The 24,549-nt window shown below is 34.7% G+C and overlaps 1 protein-coding gene across 3 annotated transcripts in view; it reads left to right on the top strand.

The window, feature by feature from the left end:
• PRLR (prolactin receptor) overlaps positions 1-24,549 on the top strand; it is a 149,383-nt gene that overhangs the window by 8,642 nt on the left and 116,192 nt on the right. For all 3 annotated transcript variants that reach the window (XM_064735640.1, XM_064735636.1, XM_064735635.1), the window contains exons 3-4: positions 11,803-11,890; positions 13,475-13,562. The gene's annotated coding sequence lies outside the window, so the exon portion shown is untranslated. The remainder of the gene's footprint in view (positions 1-11,802; positions 11,891-13,474; positions 13,563-24,549) is intronic.

Here is a 24,549-nt window from a genome sequence, read left to right as displayed (position 1 = left end):
GCTATTCATAAAAATTTAATAAATTCTTCTTTCTTTTCAATTTTAATTTTTTTTAATATTTTCTGTGGCGAGAATTCTCTTGCATAATGATTAAGAAGATATGTAAGTGAAGTCAATTTAATCTGTCTTTTGGTCAGTTTACCATTGGATAGCAGCATAAATTTCTTTCATTGAAGCTGATACCTGCTGCAGATACCTGACCAATACATGCTGCACAAATCAGAAGACTCTACTGGAACAGAATAGCCCTGGTCCTCCACTTTGAGAAAGGTATCTTTCCAAGATTTAGATGTACATTTTTGTTTTCTATGAGCATATATTTCTTTATCATTGTATTTGGAATAAGAAAAGGTGCAAAGCTATAAAAGGCAAGTGCAACTAAATTTATTTTAAATCAATTAAATTTTGTGCTTTGATTTGAATTTTTTTTAATGAATTAATGCCTGATGTTGATTAAATGGGTCAGGTAAAGCACAAAAAAACACTTCTGATTTTGAAACAAGAAATAAGTGTATCTGAGAGATTTTACAGCTGATACCGCATCAAATTATATTGTATATAGGTTATGTAAATAAAATTTAATATTATGCTGCATAATGAGACATGGAACCTAAGATGCACATAATTTTGTTAATGGAGTTACACAGCTGCTGCTTGTAATTAGCTGCCTAGGGAACCTCTGTTCAACAATCCTTTTTAATGAGTGTTTTTAACAGTTTGATTCCATGGTAAAAGAAGAAATAGATATAGAATATCAAATATAACTAAAATACAAATAAATGAAGATTCCTAACAAAAATTAGGCATAGATTGTATATGGGTGCATATGCTTTTAACTAATTTTTTAAAAACACAGTGATTTTGAAAGATCTTTTGCAAACACAATGTTCAGTATTTCAAATTTTAAATAAACAAAAAAATGGCAGTAACTTTCTTACTGATGCAGTAGTTTCTTTCCCACAAAGTTACTTATTACAATAGAAAATTAAATAATTATTTTTCCCCCCTGAATTTTATATGTGACTCATGGTTTTAATCATGTTTTTCTTTCAACATGACATTGTTGGCATTTAAGTAACTACAGAGATATAACTTCTTTAAACATTTTCTGGGTCACTTCTAACTTAAGTATTCTATTATCTTTTTTTCCGTTGTCCAGTGATAGGTATTATTTGGATTTGTTTGTGCAAAAGGAAGAGAATAACATTTTTATTAAATATCTCTAGCTTACTTCTCTTGAAATAGAGGAAGTAATGTTGCTTTCCTCATGAGAGTTTTTGACACTTAGTTAATTTGTTTCTCGTCCCCTTCACTTCTGTTTTTGTGAGCTACTACTTCCAGCCTTTTTGTAAGATTAAAGTGAGTATTTCCATCCTGTGTATAACATGTCAGCATGTAGAACAGAGAGCATAATTTTTCAGTAATTGTAGCTTCTTGTTTTGTTGAGCCTTGTAATTTATTATACTCTGTTTGAATTATACAACAGAAACTTTTTAAAATGGTTCCTCTTTTCCCATTCACTTTATAGCATTTGTTTTCTCTACAATGAACATATCCTCATCAGTGAAAAAGATTTTATTGATAATTTGTTTTCAGGATCCCTTAGATTGTTCAAAGTATGCAGGTGTGGTTCAGCCATGATGATGCCATAAATTGTAATGTGGAATTTTAATTGTAATGTGGAAAAAACCACGTGTTTTGCAAGGTGAACTACTGGAAATTCAGGACAAAAATGGAAGAATATATATAAATGATGCAATTACTAAATAATGGAGGTGTCAAATCTGTATAAGTAGTTAGTTAATTGTAATTACAGTTTGGTTTAGCAAGAGATATTTGGAGATACTTCTGTTACTTGAGGGAGAAAATAGTTTAAAGTTGAGGTTTTAACTTTGGTTGTAATTTTGAGGTTTTAAATTCTGGTTTTAATCCAAATCCAGTCATAATCAGTAAAATACATATTATAGAGACCTAAGATGAATGATGATGCTTAGGAAAAATTCTGACAGGATTCTCTTAATCTGTTGAGAGTTCACTTGTTCACTTACTTTTTAACAGTCTGGGCTAAGGGGTAGTGGCCATGACCTTTAAGCATGCCGTTTAGAAATTTATGCTAACTTGTAATGGTGATCCATATTTTAGTTTTGAAAAAGTTAATCCTGTCATAAGACACTGCTTCCCAATTACCCTGATGAGAAACTTACAGTTGTTCTCTTCATCAGTATGATGCTGACCCTATCTGGCTGGTGTCTTGTCACCATTTAGACTCTGGACTATTTCCATGGAGTTGAAAGAATTGTCTCAGTTTCTAAGCTTGTTTTCAAAGTTGAAGCATAAAGCATTAAAAGAGAAAATGGAGAGAGAGGGAGAGAACAAAAATGTAAATTATTTAACTTATTATTTTGTATGCATTGTCCTTGTATGAGTCAAGAAGTTCTTAAGACAGCTCTAGATACTATGCCATATTATTCTTTTTACAAGCCTTATTCATCCTTGTGTTTTAGATAATCAGGTGTAGTGTATATTCCACACAGTCTTTTTACATTTTTAAAGCTGTAATTGTAGTTCTCTGGAATAGTATTTCAGAAATAAATAGAGTATTAATTCAAACCCTGTGGTGTGAAAGAGCAAAACTACTAAACACAAAAAATAGTATAAGACTGTTATTCTTCCATTAGTTCTATTTCAGACCCTAGCTGAATCTTATTATTATTTCTCCAGCCTCTGCTTTTTGTAATGATCCTGTCTTCCTCCCCCTTACTCAACTGATACTACTATAATTTTTACTGACCACTGTTCCTGTGAGCTTACTCAGAAAGCATACTAGCTTAATTTCTACCAGCTTTTGTTTTCTCTTATGCAAGACCTGCTTATTGTCCTTCACATTTCTTTCTGCTATCCCTCCTCTTTCTAAATTGTCTATTTCCTCACTGAAGAGAGGACTTTTTTCTGCTTTACTCAGTTGAGATTCCATTTCTCTTCATGTCTATTTCATATTTCAGAAATACTAGAAGACCAAAAATTCTTACATATGTTAATCAGTCTGTAAAACTAGTTAGATTTTCCACAAAGGGTTTGTATTACAGGTGCCTGGATATGGCACTTGGGGTGAAAATGGTGGTGCTCTGTTGACAGTTGGACTGGATGATCTTGAAGATCTCTTCCAACCCTGATGATTCTATGAAGTATGAATTTTACATCAGGCAATGTAAGTAGGAGTCCAAATCTAAATGTATGGGATACCTCCACAAAAGGAAGAAGGCAATGTGTGAGTTTAGGAGAAATAATTCTGCCCTATAATTATAGAGTCTAGCAAATCCTATCACCAGCTCTTTAACAATCTGCTGATCTACAGCAGCCAAAAAAAAATATTTACAACAAAAAAGTTATGTGTAATATTTAACTTGGTTAAATATTACATATTACTTTAATTATTAACATCAAAGAAGTTAAGCCTAAGATCCTAAAATGCCATACTTTTGATTTGATGAAATATTGTCATTACTGACAGCTTAAAAATGCAGGTATATCACTGTTACAATTTTGTTAAGATAAACAGAAATCTGCTAGCAAACTGCTTAATAGACTTGGATTTATCACAGTGTTCTCAAAAACTACCAAGGTATGATAAGCATTTTCATTATGTAATATGAAACACATATATTTTTTTATTGCTGGCACATCGAAAGCTTGGAAACGTTTCACCACCTTCAAGCCAGCAAGTATGTAAAGCAGTAAGATAAAATCATTAATAATCAAGTTCAGGATAGCGATTACACAACCGTTAGTGAAGTAATTCTCATTAAAGCAGCTTTTCTGGATAGGACGTGCCTCACAGAACAGGAATGCCACTTTCCCAGAGCAGGTCAGCAAGGACTAGTAACCCTGAATGTGAACAAACTGGAGCAAGAGGCTCTGATTAATTTTCTTTGGGGAAAAAAAAATCACCTTTTTTTTTAGAATCTTAGGTATGAAGCTGTGGGGAGAAAAAAAATCAGTAAAATAATAAAATAGATGAAGCACAAGCTTCTGACTGCATTTCAGACTCCATTCATAAGCAATGAAAAATAAAGTGTTTTGAGAGGCAATAAAGAATTAAAGGAAGTGAGTTCTATTTGTTTAGCTAGAGAACACTGATATATTTCCTTACTCAGTCCTTAACATGTAAAAATTTTAAGAAGTGATTTAATGATTAATTATTTTAATGGGAAAATGACCATATTTGCCATATCCCAGTCACACAGACTTAGAGGCTTAAAGTGACCTTGTTTTCATACTCCAGTAATATACCTGTTTATATTGTTACAGCTTCTGAGCAGAGCAGATATGTAGTAGTTGCTTGTTGAGAAACAATGTAATCTGCTTAAAAGCATTTCTGTTTTCTTCTGATATATTGGCTGCAGTACTGTAACAGTGAGTGTGAAGATTTGCTTTCAGTCAAGTTGTAAACTTGGGAAATTTTTTTCATATATGTGAACGGTTTTATTTCTGTTCTTATACAACTTAGATTTTTTTTATTTACAATTTTAAATTTGGTATAATATGAAATTCTGTCTTTTTAGATTATGGGGCTTCCCCCCCCCCCCAAATTTGGGAGTTTGTTCATTATTTAATCCATTTCAGGCTGTTTTTTTAAAGAAAATAAAATCAAATGCTGTGACACAAAACAGTAGTCCTTGCAACAAAATGACAGCAGCTAAATCACTAGGAACCAGTTTGACTTGACATTATGATCAATATGCTGGATCTCATTTGTGACAGGTGTGGTCCTTTTGTTGCTTGTATAGGCAGATTATGTGTTTAAATGAAGTAGAAAATTATATGTTGTAATTTATAGTTATTGCTAGTAATTACTGTTTATTCCATTGCCATGACTCAGAAATCCATTTATGATAGGAGTTAAATACAGAAGATGCTGATGCCTGGGAACATGTGTGAGGTGAAGGTTAAGCCATATTTTCTAATTTGCTGGTTTTTCTTAGTTTAGCATTTGACTTTTAGCATGTGTTATTTGGTAGCAGCTCATTAGTTGATGTAACTTGGGACTAATTCTCAGTGTGCTATGTACAGTTGGATACTGAGCTATCCATTTGTTTTATTGTCTCTACAAAAATAGAGTCTAGCCTGTTTTTTAACTGAGGGCCAATCTCTGAAATCATGTCTTAAACTAGCATTTGTAGCAGACAGAGACCATATATTTGTTGTTGCCTAAGACATGCTGCTTTGGTGATTTTGCCCTGAAGCCTTTTCATTGGTCTTAAGTTTAATATGTTTGTTACAATTTTATAGCACCATAGAATGGTTTGGGGTGGAAGGGACATTAAAGACCATCCAGTTTCAACCCCCTGCACCTGAATTGTTTTACTTCATTGGAAGTGGATATGGTATTACCATCTTTTTCTTTAATTTCAAGTTAAACTGGAAGATGTTTTCATAAAAGAAGTATAAAAGAATGATCAGTCTAATGCTCTCCTGTCACTTTTTGCATATTGTCTATCTCTCACTTTGATCCCATTTTGGTCATTCTGAAAGAATATTTTTACCTTACACAGTCTTAAAAATTTTACCTATGCTTTTGCTGTTAAATTACTCTTTGGATATACCTTACCTTCTAAATTTCCTTTGAATGTTTATGAAATACTAAATTAAATATTATTGTGAATAGACATGGTTTTACATGTTTTTGGTATGTTTTTTCTTGGTTGCTTTTTGTTTCCTTTTCTCTAATGGAAAGTTCATTAACTCCCTGGTTTTTTTCAAGAATATGGGATTTTTTGCACACATGCCAATAAATTTTGGAAGCAGATGTGATTATAAAGGCAGATGCATATGTGCATTATGGTAGGAATTTTTTTTAACAGTGATAGATCATATGTGTAAATGTTTTCAATATTTCAGAATAAATTTTAGTGAATATATCTATTTTTATCTGTATATGTATCTATGTCTATGTAAGCATATGTAACTTATGCATATACATACATAGTATGTATATACATACTTTTTATGTTAAGCTGTCTCATTATAAATCTATAGGTTAGAGTTGTGAAAAAATACCATTACCAGTTTACTGTTGCAAATGGTTATTTTAGGTCTCTCAAAGAATTACCAGCAAAGGTGGTGGCCAAGGCAGGTTTAATATTTAAGTGACAGTGCAACCAAGCTCATCAGCAAGGTTCATTCTACTTATTCAATGGTTAAAGCACAAACAGGAGAAATTGGACTAGAACCTAAAATAAATCTACCTAAAACTAAAACCAGCCAAAAATTATCTATGTGTCGGCTGGAGATGGAAAAAGGGCAAGAACAGGAAAGGGTTAATGATAAAAATGAGTAAGAGAGACAGTGCTGCAGGGTCACAAAATTCGGACTAGACCATTTGGCCCAGACTTGACCAATGATTTAGGCCTAAATGTTTTAACAGCATTTAAACTTAATAGCACATTTAATTGATATTTAAATAATCTATCAAAAGATTCTATATAATTTACTGTAAGCACAACAGTAATTCACCTCAGGCCTAGCTTCCTTAGAAACCTAAATTACTTAACAATCTAAGAGAGCAACATTCATAGTACATTAGCTTATTCACACTTGCACACATGCAGACTGAAGGTGTATGTACAAGGTAGGCAGTCACTTGTGAAAAATTTCCCTCAAGGTCAGGGAAATACTCACATTGGATGCTTTTGCATCTTCTCAACAGGCTGAGCCTCAAGGAGCGGGGTTATCAGCGCAGGGTCCATTGTCATTGTTCACTGTACAATGACAAGTCCAAGTAGAGGACTTCCTGAGAGGTGCCCCACTCAGAGGAATTTGCTGATCACAGACCACTGCAGGCCAGAAGAGTTCAGAATTATTTATGAGGTTGTAAAAGACCTCTAAGATCATCACCTTCAGCCTCTGACTGGTGGCCTCCTTATTGCTAGACCATGGCACTTAGTGCCGCATTGGGTTGTTTCTTTAACACCTTCAGAGATGGTGACTCCACAAACTCCCTGGACAGTTAATTCCAATGAATTCCAGTCTAACAATCTGTTCTGAGAAGAAATTCCTTCTGAAAGGACTGCTCTGCTTGGGACCACTGTTTCTAGAGTCATAAAAGAATTGGCTTAAGTCATAATAATCTTCAATCTTGGCCACAATTCAGGTAGTAACTTCAGTTACAAAAGTGTTGTTCCACTGGAGTTGTTATTCAGATGAGAAATGTAAGTTTCCAAAGTGGTTTGTGCTACACAGCACAAGTTCTTGGGAGCAGACAATATTTTTAATAAGCTCAAGGGTTTAGTCCAGGTGCTGTTTGTCAAGGCTGAGGCCTAATGAGCATTTCTGAGATCCCAGTGCAGCCAGAGGGAATGCACCACCACACTTACTCAATGTTTTTTGCTTACTGCATAAGACATATTTTAAAAGATACATTTTGAAAAATGAAAATAGGAATGATATGCAACTTGCAATTACTCTTCTTGGCCCTGAGAGAAAATCTTTGTCTTAACTTTAACAGTAGTCACTGTCAAAAGAGGAAGGAACAATAATATTGGAAAGGGAAAATTAATTTTGAACTGGCATAAGAATCCTCTTATTTTCAAATTTGTTGACAGTTTTTAAAAAATAATACTATATTGATATTGAGAAAGAAATAATGGCTTATTCTGTCTTTGAAATATTTTAAGTTGTTAAACTGGTACAAGAATGACTTGGTACTGTGCAATTTAACTGTGTGTGAGGAGAGTAACCTGCCCTAAGAGATGATGGACTGTCTGTTAATTATTTCTTCCTGACTGAGGTACATGATTTTTAAATCAAGAGAAAAATTGATGCAGGCACAGCTATAAAAAGTGATTATATTTCTAAATTAATAAGGAATCATCTACCTGTAAGACTACTAAGTTAGCCTCTGAGGAACACGAAAAGCAGAAGTAGTATGTGCTAAACATTAAGCAAAATATATTTCCTGCCCTCCTTGCACAGTCTCTCCAATCACTGGAATTAATATTCCTATCAAGCAAACACAGCCATGCAGTCCCAGAATTATTAGATAAATAATTGGATACAGAATTATAAGGCAGTACAAATGTATTTCCATTGACTTCCTTTGCTCTTTGTTTGCATGAACAAAGTAGATGCTGATTTTATATTCTAACAGTCACGTCTAAATGGCTTTAAGTAATGTTTTATTAATAGAACACTTGGCTGCTCATAAGGTGAGTTAAAGTGCAAACTGTGGTCAGGATTAAGACTGACTTGTTTTTGAGCTGGTAAAAAAGCCAGGTAGCCAGGTCTGGGTGTGTACCAATAAAGTGTATGCTGGTAAGAGGAGTTTTGATGCTGTACCTCAGACTGTCCCCCATATGTGATGAGTCAGAATTTGTTCTTGGAATCTGAAGAAATGTTTACAATTCTGGAGTCAAAACCAAATTGGATAACATAATGATGACAAATCTCAATCCATGAAGTATTTGGTCTTGATTTTGAAGAGATGTATCAATGTATGAGTGGACTATGTCCTAGGCAGCTTCCTCTTAATACTGAGGAGCATTTTTGGAGTATGATTGCTATGAACTGGATCTACTCAGGAAGAGTTATTTTGTGAACATTGAAAGCTGAAGAGGTGTTCGTAAAATCAACAGTGATTTTGGTATATATGATGCACTTTTTATATTACACATGAGGTTTACTTTCTATAACCGTAGCTTTTTTCTAAATTAATCTTTTTATTTTCATTTTATTTAAGTCTTCTTGGAGTAACAACAGAACCAAAACAGGAACATGAAGCAATTGTATCATATAACTAATCCTCTCTAGCAATACTAGAACTATTTATTGATATGTTAATCACATCAGTAGTGATCTCTAGATAATGCCAGTTGCTCTTCAGACATCAGTGGGCTAGGGCTTTGTGGTAGTTAATGTTAGAAATAATTCATGTTAGTTTAAATCCTCAATTGCATTTAATTATAGATTTTTTTGTGAAAAAAACCAGCTTCTCCTTTTCCTCATCTCTGTTAACCTGCCATTCAAAATATGCAACAGAAGTTTTCTGGACTGGGCAGAGTTTTGTACATGTAAAAAGTTTTGTACATGTAATCATACAGTCTTTAATTATTTGTTGGCCATTAAGTGATCTTTTCCAATCTTTGAGAAAAACTATGCAGTGAGAAAACTATGCATCTCTGTCTTTGCAGATAATATTATTTGCATTCATAATTATCACAATAGATAAACAGTTTGAGGGCAAATTACACAGCAGATGCATCATCATTACATTTCCAAGTGCAATGGGACAGAAATTTGGCTCTTAGCCATCATAATGACATGGCTTAACTAATGTGATCAGTCTTGAAGCAAATTGAATCAAAATTTTCTTTCCCCAGGGAATAGAAATCCCAAGGTATGTTTTAGGCAGCTGATATGATAAATTATGAAATACTTTTTTTGTGCCATCCAGGGATGACAAATATGCTTTTTTTTGCACTTTCACAGGAAGACATCTAAAGAGCAGCTTGCTCATTTTTTCCTTCTTTGGGTTTTTCCATTAGTGTATCTTCTGCAAGATAGTGAGTGCTAATTCAAGTAAAATATCCTCATGAAAGGGAAGCCACCTCTTCTGGAAGTGCAGTTTTGTTGAGTTGGACTTTGCTACAAACCTTTGCAAAATTCAGGTCTGCTGAAAACTGAACCTCTTCTTACTGTTAAATAAAGAAGAAATAATATGAAAAGGACCTGTACTGCAAGAATATAGTATATGCAAAAAAGCTAATATATGAGGCAGGAGGTATCTGCTGCTTCATACTAAAAAAGTTGAAGTTAAGCTACTTTCCATGACAACTATAGCATTTCTGTCTCAGAAACAGGTTCCATGCAACTGAAATGATGAGTTTGAGAATGGAGTGAATGAGGATATAGGATTGGAAGTAATTCAGGGGACAAGAAAAAAGGAAGACAGTGGATGATAGAGAGTAACTTCGTTTGAGGGGGTGGCAGTAGTGACAGAAGTTGGAAGAATGTAGCTTGCTAGTCAGAGTGAAAGGAGTAGGCAACAATAACTGAAGTGTGATAACATAAAGGAATACAGGAGACATATTTGTAGTGTTCTGGAGATTGAAATAGAATAGCATAGGCAAAGAAACTTGAAAATACTGTATTTCCTTGTGATAGTTCTTGTGATTAACTTGTGCATGTAGCATGAGTTTTTTACCTATCACTAAAATTCAATTTTTTTCCTCAGCTGAGAATCTTTTATTTTTTACTAACTCGTATGCTCGTGTGTCTTGCCTTTAGACACAGCCAGCATCTTACAGATGAGATGGCTGGTGACCAGTTGTAAATATATTTGTCCCTCTGCTTAGGAAGGGATGACTTCTCTACTAACGTTCAGATGACTGACCTAGGAAACAAATACATTGTTGGTATATATATTAGCTCAAGTCTTTCTGATTCTGTCACTATTTACAGACAGAAAGAACATCAAGATTGCAAAAAATCAGTTGATACACAGCCAGCAAAATGGAAAAAACTGTTTGTGGGTTGGTTGTTTTGGGTTTTTTCTTAAGTTGTTCATTTTATATTTCATTAGGAGGTCATAAATAATTTCAGATCATTGAACACTACATTTCTGGACTGTCCAGACACTGACTACTGGATGATTATTAATCTCAATATAACCTATTTTGTTTTCAAGTTAACAGCACTGAAACTGCTATAAGTATAAAATTCCTGGCATGGAGTTCATTGTGTTATTTGATTCTGAAAGTGAAAAAAGATACAATATGGTTAATACTCTTTAAACTTTCTTTTAATATGAAAATGTACTGAATTTGTTGTACTGTGTTGAAATATGTCCTTGTATAAACAATATTTTGTTTTATAAACAACTCTAGAAGACTCTCAAACTCTTCAGCAGTAGAATATGCCATTTAAAATTTGTAAAAATTTAGCAGCTTTCTTAATACAATTAGAGAAATTAAGTCTACAAAGTCTTAGATAGTTGTTTTAATCAGTTGCCAATACTGAGTTTTTAGTGTGAAATGATTAATTTTATCAACCAGAGACAATCACTTGGTCTTTACATACATTTTACAGATTGTGTAAGACTCTTTGTAGATTATATTTCTCCATGTGCATCTAGAAAGATGATGAAATTTTGAAAGTTCTAAATGGCATATACCTTTGATGAAGCATTTGAGATTCTGCTAGGACTGATTTTAAAGCAAAACTGATTTTATAAGGCTTACTGTACTGGGGGAAAGGTGAGGTCAAAAATTTGTCCATGCTTCCTTGTACAATGTGCTGACCACAAAATCAACTTTATTCCTTTGTTGAAAAGGGGCAAAGCATTGCCATGCCTTTCCAGCTCTGCAATCCAAAAAATATTCTCTCATAGGAAAAGTATAAACAAAAAATATATAGACAAGCAGGTAGTTAAACATTAATTACTACTGTAAAACTGTTAAGATTAGTGCAGATTTCTTGCATGTCTTAAAGTAGTTGCTGCAATGAGCAGTAATTATGATAGAAAAATAGAAATTGGAACTGCAGTGATTGAAAACTTGTATGACAGACATGGAGATGTTGGCAATTTGGGTTGTTTCAGTTTGCTATTACTTCCAATAATTACCTGAGTACACTTGAAAAGGCATCGTTAAGTATGACAAAAAGAAAAATCTGTCATCATAACATTAAAGATTACATCCTCTAATGCTGAAAGCTCCAACAGTTTTTAGGAAATTGAAAATTTTATGTGTGATTTTAGTGTCTGTGTCTAGTGGTCCCTTTTTAACCTGTGCTTTACTTTCCTTTCAGGAAAAGGAGCCTGAAAGAATACATAGAGATTTTGAAAAAAGAAGTGTGAAACATCCTTCTGCTCAGGCCCCCAGCTGTGCAACATGATGTAAGTTATTTAACCATTTTGTCTCTTTTTTTTCCTTTGTAGATAATGAAAACATATTAATTTCTGCATGTTTAATAATGCTTTGTTTTGATTAAATTCTTTAACAGTCATGGTGAAAATTTAATTTTAAAATTTATTTTAATTTAATAGATACAATAAGTGGTAAAAGCCATAAAAGATGTTTTGTAAAAAAAAAAAATCAATTGAAACCTTACTTCATTACTTTGTCAGCTAAAAATTAAATAGACTTGTAATACTTTGACATATTATTCCAGCTGACCTAACCTTGAAGTATGTGTGACTGGTATTGTTACTTTCTTTGCATTGTTAGTTTGTCCTTTTGCAATATTTTGAGCATTTAGAACGAAAGTAAATGTTCTTGTTGGCTGAATTTCAGTAATCGTGTTGCGTCATTTAAATAATTTCGTCCTTTTGGAGTTGTCAAATTCATGTTTCAGTGCTTAAATCCCAATGGTCTGGAAGGATCTAATCACTAGTGGATCCAGGAAAAGAAGAGATGTCATAGGAAAGAAATCAACAGCTTCTGATATATAAATTACAGAGAATATGGGGAGATATCAGAATTCTTAGAAGAAAAGAAACACTTATTTCTCTATATGAATGAGAAAAGTCTGACAAGTTTCAGTTCAGTATCCATGTTAACACAGTAATAGCACCAAATCTATCTCACAAATACAATCTTTCAACTGATCTGTGTTACAGTATGATTAACATACAAGCATAGTAAGTTAAGGAAATTGATAATAGAATTTTTTAGAGGAATTTCTTGGCTACCTAGATTAGTGAAACCCCCTCTGCAAAAAAAGAGGCAATAAATAAGTTGTTTAAGAAGTGAGGATTTTGAATCCTGAGTAACCTGCATGTGAAGGAAGTGTTCATAGCTCTAATGATTCTCAGTTAACTGACAAGAGAGATGTTACTTCCATATGTGCTAGGAAAGCCATTCACTGTAATAAAGTATCAATTGTGGTCAGTATGTTATTTGGAACTTGGTTTTTAATGTAACTTTGGTTGTTTGAAATATATTTTAACATGATATTTTATATGATATTTTAATGTGATATTGTACAAATATATTTTAACATTATTTCTATCTTCATTGTTACGTGACTGTTGTAGGAACTCGGGGAGTAGGTGTGAGCATATACTCCTCTAGAGTGGATGTGAGCATGAACTAACATGTGAGAATCTTGGTTTTAGTCATGAACCAACCTTGAGTGTGCTTGTGGTTTTTTTGATCACTTTTCCTATTTCTTATTCCTTCTTCTGTTGCAGAAAGGCCTATATCGTTTTAACTTTGATTTTATCCTGCCCAGTATTCCTCCAAAAGGAATGAACTTGAAATCTTCATCGTTTATTCATTAGTAATTATTTTAAAAGAAATTTAGGTTTAGATTTGTCACATCAGTCATTATACTTTTTTTAAGCATTTGTAGTTCTTTATTTCTGTGTTTTGCAGCTGTAAAGGTACTTATGGAAATTAAGTAATTAATTTCATTTTAAGGTAGTTGTGAAAATTAGCTTCCTTTCCTAACTATAGTCCTTTTCTTTTCATTTGTGCAGACGTAAAATACATGATGTCAGCACAACCGTGTTTGCAACTGTCACCTGTTTCAAAGAATTTTGTAAGAATTAACTCTGGGGGATTGCTGTAAGTACTTTGTCTAATACCGTTAGATTTCTTTCTAAATGCAGTTGTATTTCATATAAAAGTCTAACTCCTACATAATACTTCATCATTAGGGCTTAAAATGCCTAGTTAATGGTTTGGTTGTATATTAACATTAATTTTAAAATGTGTAAAATATTTTATGACAATGATTTCACAGAGCATGGATAATGCAAGCTGCTCATAGTCTTTATAGACTGAACACTCTTTTTAAAAATAATTCAAACAGTCTGTAATTTTCCAAAAGCCCCTTAGTTTCATTTAATTATATTTTACAACCATTTTGTGTGGTTCAGTCACCTGTGTAAATAGCAGCTTTCTCAGAACTGAAATGAGCAAATAATTACTCACAATTTTGTATACGCATTATTTTATTCAAAATAGCTTTTCACAATTTTGCTTAAAAACACGAAGCACAAAGAGACTAAAGAACAAATGGTATTCAACAAATGCTCTTAATTTGAGTAACTGTGGTTATGCTGCTATACCTGCTGCATCTTGCTGATCACTGTACTATCTTAGCATTTAAGAAAATTGATATTGTCGTTCTTACTGCATTCTTTCAAAGGGTCGGGTTTACTTTTTTTTTAATGTATGTATTTATTTATTTATTTAGTATGTAGTCCATAGGAAAATAAGTTAAATTATACATTCTACTTTTTTTCTGAAAGCAGTAGAATTCGTAGTTTTTACAACTTCCCAGGGCTAAATTGACCAATGTGGGCTAGTCAGATTGAACTCTTCATCATTGTTTCTTGGGAGTTTAAAAACAAAACTAACTAAGCAATGCCAAAAAGACTCCCCAAAACCCACAATAATTTTCTTCACATTTTAAGCCACTGTTCCTCAAGATAGAAGGTCAGTGTCATGGGAAATTTTCTTCGTAGTTGTGCTAGCCTGATCTTTTTTGTCACGTAAGTTTGTACACTTGAGGTATTTGAAAAAGAAAATTAAAAGCTGATGTACAACTATATTCAATAGGAAAACAATTATATGAGTGGAGTGATGTATTCTTGGTGACCTGTGTTGCTTAGAAACAAACTGCTGTTTTGTCAATTGATTAAATCCTTGTCTTCTAATTGTTTTTTACTGGAAAGTCCATTGCAATGCCTGACTCAGACTTGGACATTCCTCAATTAACCATGAGGTCTAGCTACTGTCTGCTTCTTTCCTTCCTTCAGTCTCACTTCATCTCAGCTAAAATCACTCAGACACCTGTCAGTGAGCATTACTTATATAAAGTTTCATTTATTAATTCTGAATTTACCTGGTGTGAGTTGAGTTAGGCACATATGATCCCATACTGCATTTCTGTAACATTAGCCAGTGCACACACAAGAAAAGAAAAATAAAAGCATTTTGCTTTCATATTAAATTAGTTGATAGATGGTCAGGTAAATAATCTACCACCAGAAACTTAGCCTGTCAGTGTTGTTTGAACAAATTTAAAACAATGAAGTGATTTTATATGGGATCTATTCTATGCGTTGTTGTACTGCATGCTTTTGGTGAAGTGCAAGAAATTATCTGGCTAGATTTGCTGTCTCAGTGGGGATTTTTTTCTATTAATCACCGAAGAATACTTCTAGAATCACAGCTTCCATATTCAGCTACAGATCTGATGCATTTGTTTTCTCTTGGCTCACACTTTACCTTAATTATTGTAAAATCCTTTTCTCAAACTGAAAAACATAGCCATGGTCCATATGTATTTATATAAAATATTACTGCAGTGTGTAGTTTCTCACCATCTCCTTTCTATATCCACCTTTAAACTTGTTCCCAGACTTCTCACTTTAGACGCCAAGTGTTCCCTCCCTTTCTATGCTAGCAATTATTGCCCTTTTCTTAAAATTTGTAGTGGTATATTTTTGCTTTCTCTCATGTTGTGTTTTGCACTTGACAGGTATAAATATATATATACCTATATATATATAGTTATATATCTATATATACCTATCAAGTATATATAGATATATATAGTATCTATAGATAGATAGATAGATAAAACATTCAGTAATTCCCTTACATTCCATGGCTTCTTACTGTGACTTTTGCTCCATGTACTCACTAATTCAAGAACTGAGTTTCAGAAGTGTTCAACCTACTTAGGGAATGTCCTTGAAGTAAGTAATAGTAAGAAGTTTAACAGAAGTAAGAGTGTCTGGAAGATCTTCACAGCTTTTATTTTTTTCCCCACAATGACCATAGAAAATAGCAATAAATAATATATTTTCAGGTGGGATACACCTTAAACCTGGACATCAAATGTGTTTCTGGATACTGTGGTAACTGCTGTTGTGTTGTCAGGGAAACAGCCTTGTGCTCACTAGGCAAAACCAATGAGGATTAAGCAAAGCTATAATATAGCTAAGTCCCTGTGACCTTAGCAGGATCAAGATCTGTCAGTTCCTCACTTTGCAAGTGTCCCTTAAGAGTGAGGGCGATATGCATAAGTAAAAGCATACCTGCAGTATGCCTGGTATAAATATCAGACTTGGAGTATTCTAAGAAGTGAATGCATTTCTCAGTTAGATGGATTAAAAGACTCCGTTTGTGTAAGTAAAATCTTTATCAACTAAATGATAGAAAAGTTTTTGTGTGAGCTATGAATTGGAAGAGATAATAACTCTGGAGTCTCTTTTATTTTTGTTGAAAATTCACACAAAAATATACCAATATAAAAGTACATTAAAGTCACAGGGATAAGAAACAAAGTTTATGATGCTCTGGGGTGCGGAGTAGTTGCCAGCAGTTTTCAGCACAGTGTTCTTTATTAATAAATATTGATGCATGTGTTACTAAAGTAAACCTCCAATATACTAAAGTAAACCTCCAATATAGACATATTATTTCATTCTGGTTTTTTGTATTAAAAAAAGTTAAACTTTTTCTGCTTAGACATTAAATGATTTTTTCTTTTTCTAACACAAAAGAGAATATTACACATTAGTTGAATTTTCATAAAAAGTTAGAATGAGGGAGCAACTACTTATGACATGATTTGGCAGAGTCTCTGGAGTTTATTATTCTTTTCATTCTTGTATTGTTGTGTAACATCAAATGTGATTTAATGTCTTTCTTAATTAGCCCTAAGGTGTAATTATTAAACTGCATGTATCAACCATTATATTTTTTAAGTATCTCTTGTGTTACATGTCCATTATAAAAAAAAAAAGTTAAAATCAGTGTTAGTTTATCTGCAGACAATGACAGAAGAACCTTTTTCAATACTTGTCCCATGTCTTGTGCTGAGAACGGAGCGTATGACGCAAAGCGTGAAATGAGATATCTGATTATGAAAATGGCTTGATTTCTAATGGCTTGATATCACATTAACTTGTGATATGTTTTCTTTCATAGTGCTTTGTTTTTACCTTTAGGTTAATCTAAACCTCTGGCCAAAGCTGCTGGATTTTGTTAATTTTGATTATTCTTTCCTGCCATCCCAGTCCTTTTTATCAGTGCTCCTGCATTTCATTATTTTTTATATCTGATTGGTTAAAGTAACTGTGTGGTTTTCTCAAAATTATTGTCTTTACCATTTTATCAAAGTTACAGAAAATTTCTGAGTATAAGATGCTTCTTATCAAAGCAAGTTGAGGCTCTTTGCAGCATATTTAAAGCCATTGTGGAAATATTGAAATTGACCTGATTTCATTGCTTCACTTCTGAGAGTAGCCATTTTCCTAATACTAATATTTCTATCAGAACATCAGGGGAATAAATGAAGCAAGAGGACAGTGAAGACTTGGCTGCTTCTGTAAGTTCAATATGATGTCAGCCTTCTTAACTATGTAAAATGCGCAATAGAAAAGTTAGAAATGAGAGCATATTCAATACTTTAAATATTTAATGCTTAGATATTTAAGAACAGAACAACATCAAAGTTTTTAGAATGCATGCAGAAGTTGACTTAAAAGGCTGCAGCATAAGTTCTGAGAGAAAAATGCACTGTGATTAAAAACAGAACATTAATTTGCAAAGCTAAAGGATTAGGAAATGTACTTTTCTCATTTCTATTTCTTCTTCTATTATTAATTTTTTACTTTTAGTTTTCATGCCAGGTACAGAGCTGAATACTTTTCTTAGTATGTTACCTATATCTCAAACTTTTTCCCCTTCTTATATTTTTTCCTAATTTTTACAAGTAAATCTGTCCTTATTTTCTCTTGGTTCACCCGCTGTTAGAGCTTGCTAATGTGAATGACCTTGACCAAGATAAGTAATCAGTAATGACTAATTCAGAAAACAATAAGTAAGATCCAACTTTTTTTTTCTTTTCTCTAAACCAACTAACTAGTTTAACAATGTTCCAATAAATTACTGCAGGCTATCTACTACCCTGCTGTTTTCTTGGATAATCTGCAGTCCTGAACAATTGTGATAGCAGCAGCAGCCTCCCCAGTAGTTTTGTTTGTGGACAAAGAGGCAGATCAGCCTTTCCGGGCTCATGGAGTTCATTAGGTGAATCCAGGACATGTCATCCTCCCTGTGCTGTGCAACTGATCCATGAGTGCATAACAAGTCTAAGATGTTTCTAAAGCTGTTGATTTACAGCGGGCCATCTGTGCATGACCCACAGCCACGTGTCCAGGTGTTCCAGCTTGTTTGGTAGATACCTGCTCTTCCATGTGAAATGCTGACAAATACAGCTTTTTCATTCTGTTTTAAATTACTGGTGTAACATTGGTCCATCTATTCTAAATACAATGTACCATAGACATCTAATTTGTTTGATCCAGACATGGATTCAGAAGTAGTCATTGGAAAAATATTAATGTGAAGTCAGTTTAGTTCTGTAGTATGACTATGGGGGAAACCAGAACTAACAATACTCTTATCATGTCTGATTTTTCTTCCTCTTTCATCTTACTTAGCTATTGACAGTGCTGTAAAATACAAGAACAGTTTACCAAATCAAAATGTTGACATTTGTCACATATTGACAACAAAACTCCAGGAAAAAAATGAGGTTATTGAAGACCTCAGATGTTTAGGTTGCTGTTGTCAAAAGACCAAACAGCAACTGTAGTTTTAGCTGAAATAAATAAAAGCATAATGTCCAATCTCTAATTTAGTCCAGTGACCTTCTCAAATTGAATTCTTGTGAATTGTATCCCCATAGATTATGGAACATTAATTCCATTGCTATTATGAGATTATGTGTTTATCAGAACAGTTTATATTGATTATTTTTGCACTACATTGTAATGTTTTGAATTTGGAGCTCTGTACATTAGACAGATACTTAAATGGGCGTGTTGGATGCTTGCTTTTTCTATGATTTTTTTTTTGTAATTTACCTTTAGACTTCTGACCTACATGTTTAAAAGTTAAATTCATCATAAGAGTAACTTGCCATAAATCACTTTCTGAATAGGTTTGGGTGAGTAAAACACTCAGCCTTGGAACACATTTTTTCAGGTTATGAAATACAGGTGGTATGGTGGGTATATTAATTAACTGGTGTGTGATTTCCTTAAAAAAAGGACATATAGCAATGTGCTGTTGCCCATCAGTTTTAAGTGAAAGACTTCAACCACAGCAGCTACCTGTGAACAACTGAATGTTTTTGTAGTAGATATCTTTGTGTCACTGCAGCAATAAGTAGCAAGAGTTAGATAATCCTAGCAGAAATCAAGGACACTAACAACTAACCAAAACTATATCATTCTTTTGCAAATTACTTCCCCTATTTTTTCCTATGGAAAATGATGCAGAATGTTTATGTCAACATACTTGTATTCCTCTGCATACTTGACTGTATTTTTATCATTTGCTGCATTAGTATTTATTTTACTTGTGTTTTATATTTATTGTACTTTGTGTTTTGTATACAAAAAATAAACAAATAGAAAAATAGCCATAGGCTTTAACGTCTGTGGATATACTTTAAAATCAGCTCACTGTGGCTGTGTTTTTTATGTAAGTATGTGTGATTTACATATTGATTTTCAATTTACAACCCAGTTTAAACTTAGATGTAGATTCAACACAAAACTTCAGTTGTAAGACTGTTATCACTATCTTTGAGTTCATGTCCTCCTTCAAGTCAAACTGTTTCACAGCATTTCTTGGTTTGAAAAGACAAGTCTCTGCTAAGGAAGGCAGGAGCCTCTCTTCAAGTGGAAAATGTAAACCCCCTCCCTCTGAATTATTAAGGCGCTCTCAGGCAAAGATATGGGAGTAGGAGTAACAGTTCTTGATTAGGAAAAATAAAAATGTAGTAATAGAAAACAACACTGACAGAGTCAGAATATGACCTGACACCCTGTGGGTCAGGATGTTGTAGCTGACCCCTTAAATGGTGGCTGCAACCCTCCAAGTATAGCAGGTGTTTAAAGTTGTTCTGAAGCAGTGATCCTGTAGAAGGGTGTCATTTTCCTCTGAAGGTCCAGTGGTGGTGTAGATGGGCCTGGTCTTCCTCTGGGAATCCACTGGAAAAGAAAGCTGCTCCTCTGGGACTCAAGGAGAAAGGCTGCATGTGGTGTTCCGAGGCTCAGATTATGTCCAGGTGGGAATGCTTGGCTCCTCCCCCTGGGCAGGATATCTCCTGGAGGGAGGATTGGTTGTGGAAGAGATAAAGACAACTGCTCCACCTGGTTTTAACAGGTGACCCAGTTAAGAGAAGATGACTGCCCCACCTCTATCAGATGGCAATAGAATGCACACCCTGGCCACATCTAGCATCTCCTACCTAAGACACAGCAGCAGTGTTTAATCATGTTGCCTTGAAGCTTACTGTGAGCCAAAAGCAGCGGGCAGGCTAGACAGTGCTTAAGGGTGCTCCCTTATGGCTCACTTCATCTTTCAGGAGACAACAAATTGCTTCAAGGGAGCAGTAGCAAAATGCCTCCTCCTATGCCTGTCCACATCCTAGCTCAGGGAGCAATACAGATGTAGAGAATTGTGAAGTTGTAGCTCTGCACTGAAGGAAAGTGAAGTGTGCTGTGTCTATAAATAGGGAAGATATTTCATTTCAGAATCAAAGTAGTTTGGTCTAATTACTTGTTAACGCTGATAATACTTGCCAGCAATGCATGGCATGCTACCTTATAATTTTATTTTTAGACAGTTTAAAAAGGAGATGTTTGGGGAAGCGTCCGTGCCTGTTGGGCTTTTTGATCTCTTGCTGAGTGTTGTGCACTTTTTCAGATTATTGACTGAAAAAACATAAAGCATGCAAGTTTTCCACTACTACTATTATTTGAAGCACTGGTTTCAGTTTAATATTTCAGAAGTGATAGAATCAAGTCCAGAAAATTATTAATAGAAAAATGAGAAAAATTCAACTGATTTGCTAACATTCTTTGCTGTTCCCATTTCAAGCCTGCAATTTAGTAAAACAGTAAATACTAGTGATGCTTCCTCCCAGAGATATTATGTTCTTCAGAAGTAATAATATTCAGCCTTCTTCAGCCAGAGAAAAACACACAGAGGATGATTTGGATTACCAGTTCTGTTTTTTAAGGGTATTAACAGGCCCACGTCCAAGAAGGTGATTATTTCAGTGCTTGTTGCTTAGGATTTATATTGAGGCGCATGGTTGCTAACTTAAAAATTCTCGGCTTGCTTAGGAAAAGGTATTTAAGTCCTTTAAGGCACAAAACCACAGAAATAGCTGCACTGGATCAAAGCTGTTCATTTTTCCTATATTCAGCCTGTGGTTGGGGTTCATAACCCATTCTACAGAGAAGAAGGCAAGAATATTGCATTTACAGAATAATCATCTTAATAACGAAAAATTTCATGTTGGGTTCTGGCTGCTTCTGAGGCTTGATTTACATTCAGAGACTGCTCGGTTGAGGGCAATGGAGAAAACAAAGAAAAGGTGAACGTTACTCTTGAGTAAAGAAGAGCAAGAAGGAAAAAATATAGAGAGGCTTATAGATTGACAGTGACACAAGTAGCTGACAATGTCTTCTGAATAGTCAGTATTTGATAGATATTTCCTGAGCAAGTACAAAAAAGAAAGTGGGATAGATTCAGGATAGAATTTTAGGGAGAGAGGATGATCGCATCTGTTGAGAACATAGTGAAAACCTTGGATATATTGTAAGGGAAAGCAAGAGACTTTTGGGATATTGAGTGTTGTTAATTGTATGTCCTGATACACAGGTTAGTTCACAGTCATAAGTGTTCTGATATGAGGTATCTGAAAAGCTCCATGTTCGGCCTGATAATAAACAAGACAAGCACTGCAATGCTGACTTCTTGCATTTCTTTTGCACTTTGGTATTTACAGTTTCTGAGTCATAGCAGCCCAGTATATTTTCACTGCATCATTTGTTGTTTTGTAAGCCTGCATTGTTATCTCCTTTCTAAGTTAGAGAGTCCAGGACTTTTTTCTCTTTTGTATGGTGTTTTTTTCTACACCTTTCCTTGTATTTCTAACATTGTATTAAAATTTCTGTGTGAATTCCTTCTGTTATTTTTGTATTCTTCTTCGGTTTTGGGGTGGTTTTTTTTTTTTGTTTGCTTGGTTTGGGTTGGTTTTTTTTTTTGTTTGTTTTGTTTTGTTTTCTTTTTTAATTTGGTTTTTTGGGTTTTTTTGGGTTTTTGGTTCTTTTTATTTGGTTGAGTGTTTTTTAAACTGAAATCAGTAATACTAATATAGATATGCCTTTGATTTCTGTAGTCCATATGAACACTGGTATAACTGTCCTCCATTCTAATTCTTACAGGGTTTCTATTCAAGAGAGGAATTTTTTGTTAGTAGGTTTCTTTCTTAGTACATGCATTTGGTTTCATCTTCATTAGGTACAAGTAGTTTGGTTTTTTCTTTCAGTGTCCACTGAGTATGTAATTACCAAGAAAATTGTATTTGTTAATGTGATTTTCAAAGTGGAAATGAAATCTGTGAGTGTTCTCTTGGTTATAGAGCAGAGCTCAGGTACAAACTACAGTCAACATGCACGTCTTATACACTGGTGCTTGTGAGATTGGACTAGAGGTTCTTGCTGTTATCTCAATGTTACTTGTTTCTCCCAGGGGATTACTCTTTGAGCTAATACAACTTCTAAGAGTTGAGGTTACAAACACCCTATTTAAAATGATGCAGTGTTTGGACTGCCAGAATCACAGTTAGGCAAGCAGATAATTTTCATCCAGTCATCCCTTTAGTCAGATATCTGATATGATCTTAAATATTCAGGATTGTGGGTTTCAAGCCTACTGAATTCCTTAGCATATGATATTAGGTGTATTTTACAGGTCCTACACTGGGCGCAAGGTAAATGTTGCCCTGGAACTTTGTCCAAGAATTTTCAGATTATGTGACTTTTGAATCTTCTGAAAATATAATATGCAAGCTTCAGCAGAACATAGCAGAAAAAAATAATTACATGCATATTTTGCACTGTACTAGACACAAGTGATACTTGCCCTACTTCTGCAAATCAAACACATGCGTTTCCCTCTAAAACTCCTTTCAAATATCAGACTTCCATTTTGGCTTAGGCAGAAACTTAGACTGGTTGTAACAAGTATTAGGTCTGCTGGAATGATAGATATTAGATACATAAGTTCCTGTTTTACTGACTATGTGAGCCACTCATAAATCTTTAATATAATCTGGCATATATACATGACTCTGCTACATCACATTTTCTTAACAAGGTTCTGTTTAAATTTCCCATCTATTCACTGGCATTTTGACAATTCCAGAAACAGGTCTGGCAGGACTTTTTAAAACAAATATTCTAATCTGGTTTATAATGCTGCAATTTCTTTTCCATAGTAGTGTTCAACTCAGCTTTCCCATGCAGTAGTGTTAATGTCTTTGATTACTAAATTTCAGGTAAAAATTCCCTCTAAATTTCTTTTCCTTGGTATGTGTGCAGTAGATGTCTCCTACAAACTACCTTGATGAAAGGAATTGGCTAGGATGCTAGTGGCCTGCAAATATTTGCCAAAAATGTAAACAGAACTGTGTTTCAAGTTCTGTGATTTTTTGATTGAATAGCTCAGTTGGAAGGGACCTACAATGATCACCTGGTCCACCTTATTATCACAGAATCATAGAACAGTTTGTTTTGGAAGGGACCTTAAACATCTCCTAATTCCAACTCCCCTGTTATGGGTGGGGATACTTTTCACCAGACCAGATTTCTCAAAGCCTCTTCCAACCTAGCCCTGAACAGCTTCAGGGATAAGGCATCCACACCTTCTCTGGGCAAACTGTTCCAATGCTTGACGACCCTCCCACTAAAGATTTTCTCCCAAATGTGTAATGTAAATATACACACTTTCAGTTTAATGACACTCTCCCTTGTCCTGTCACTATAGGCCCACGTAAAAAGTCCCTCTCCATCTTCTCACCTTTTCTGTATTGCAAGCCTGCTCTAAGGTCTCCCCAGAGCCTTCTCTTCTCCAGGTTAAATGTCCCCAATTGTCCCAGCTTGGCTCCAACAGGTCTGTGTCCTTGTGTTAGAGAGCCTGATGCACCGTTCCAGGTGGAGTCTCACAAGACCAGGGTAGAGGAGGAGAACCACTTTCCTTGATCTTCTGGCCACATCATTCTTCAGCAGACACAGCTTGCGAGCCCATGTCGCTGGGTTATGTTGAACTCCTCATCCACTTACATCCCCATGTCCTCCTCCATAGATCTGCTCCCTGTCCATTCTCCTCCCAGCCTGTGTTTGTGCTGGGGAATCACCATGACCCAGGTGCAGGACCTTGCACTTGGCCTTGTTGAACGTCACAAGGTTCACACAGACTCACCTCTCAAGCCCATCTTATACATGTCCAGCCCCTCTGGATGGCTCCCTTCCCTCCAGAGGGGACCATACCACATAGCTCAGTGTCATCAGTGAACCTGCTGAGGGTGCCATCGCTCCCCCTGTCACCAACAAAGATGTTGAACAGTGCTGTCCCCACACTGACCCTGAGGGACCCACTTGTCACTGGTTTCCACTTGGGCATCAAGCCATTGATTACAATTAATTGACTCCAACCTCCAGCCCAT

Source organism: Zonotrichia leucophrys, chromosome Z, assembly GCF_028769735.1.
Source record: "Zonotrichia leucophrys gambelii isolate GWCS_2022_RI chromosome Z, RI_Zleu_2.0, whole genome shotgun sequence".
In the NCBI taxonomy this organism is placed as follows: Eukaryota; Metazoa; Chordata; class Aves; order Passeriformes; family Passerellidae; genus Zonotrichia; species Zonotrichia leucophrys.
This window is presented reverse-complemented; position numbering and strand designations above follow the sequence as displayed.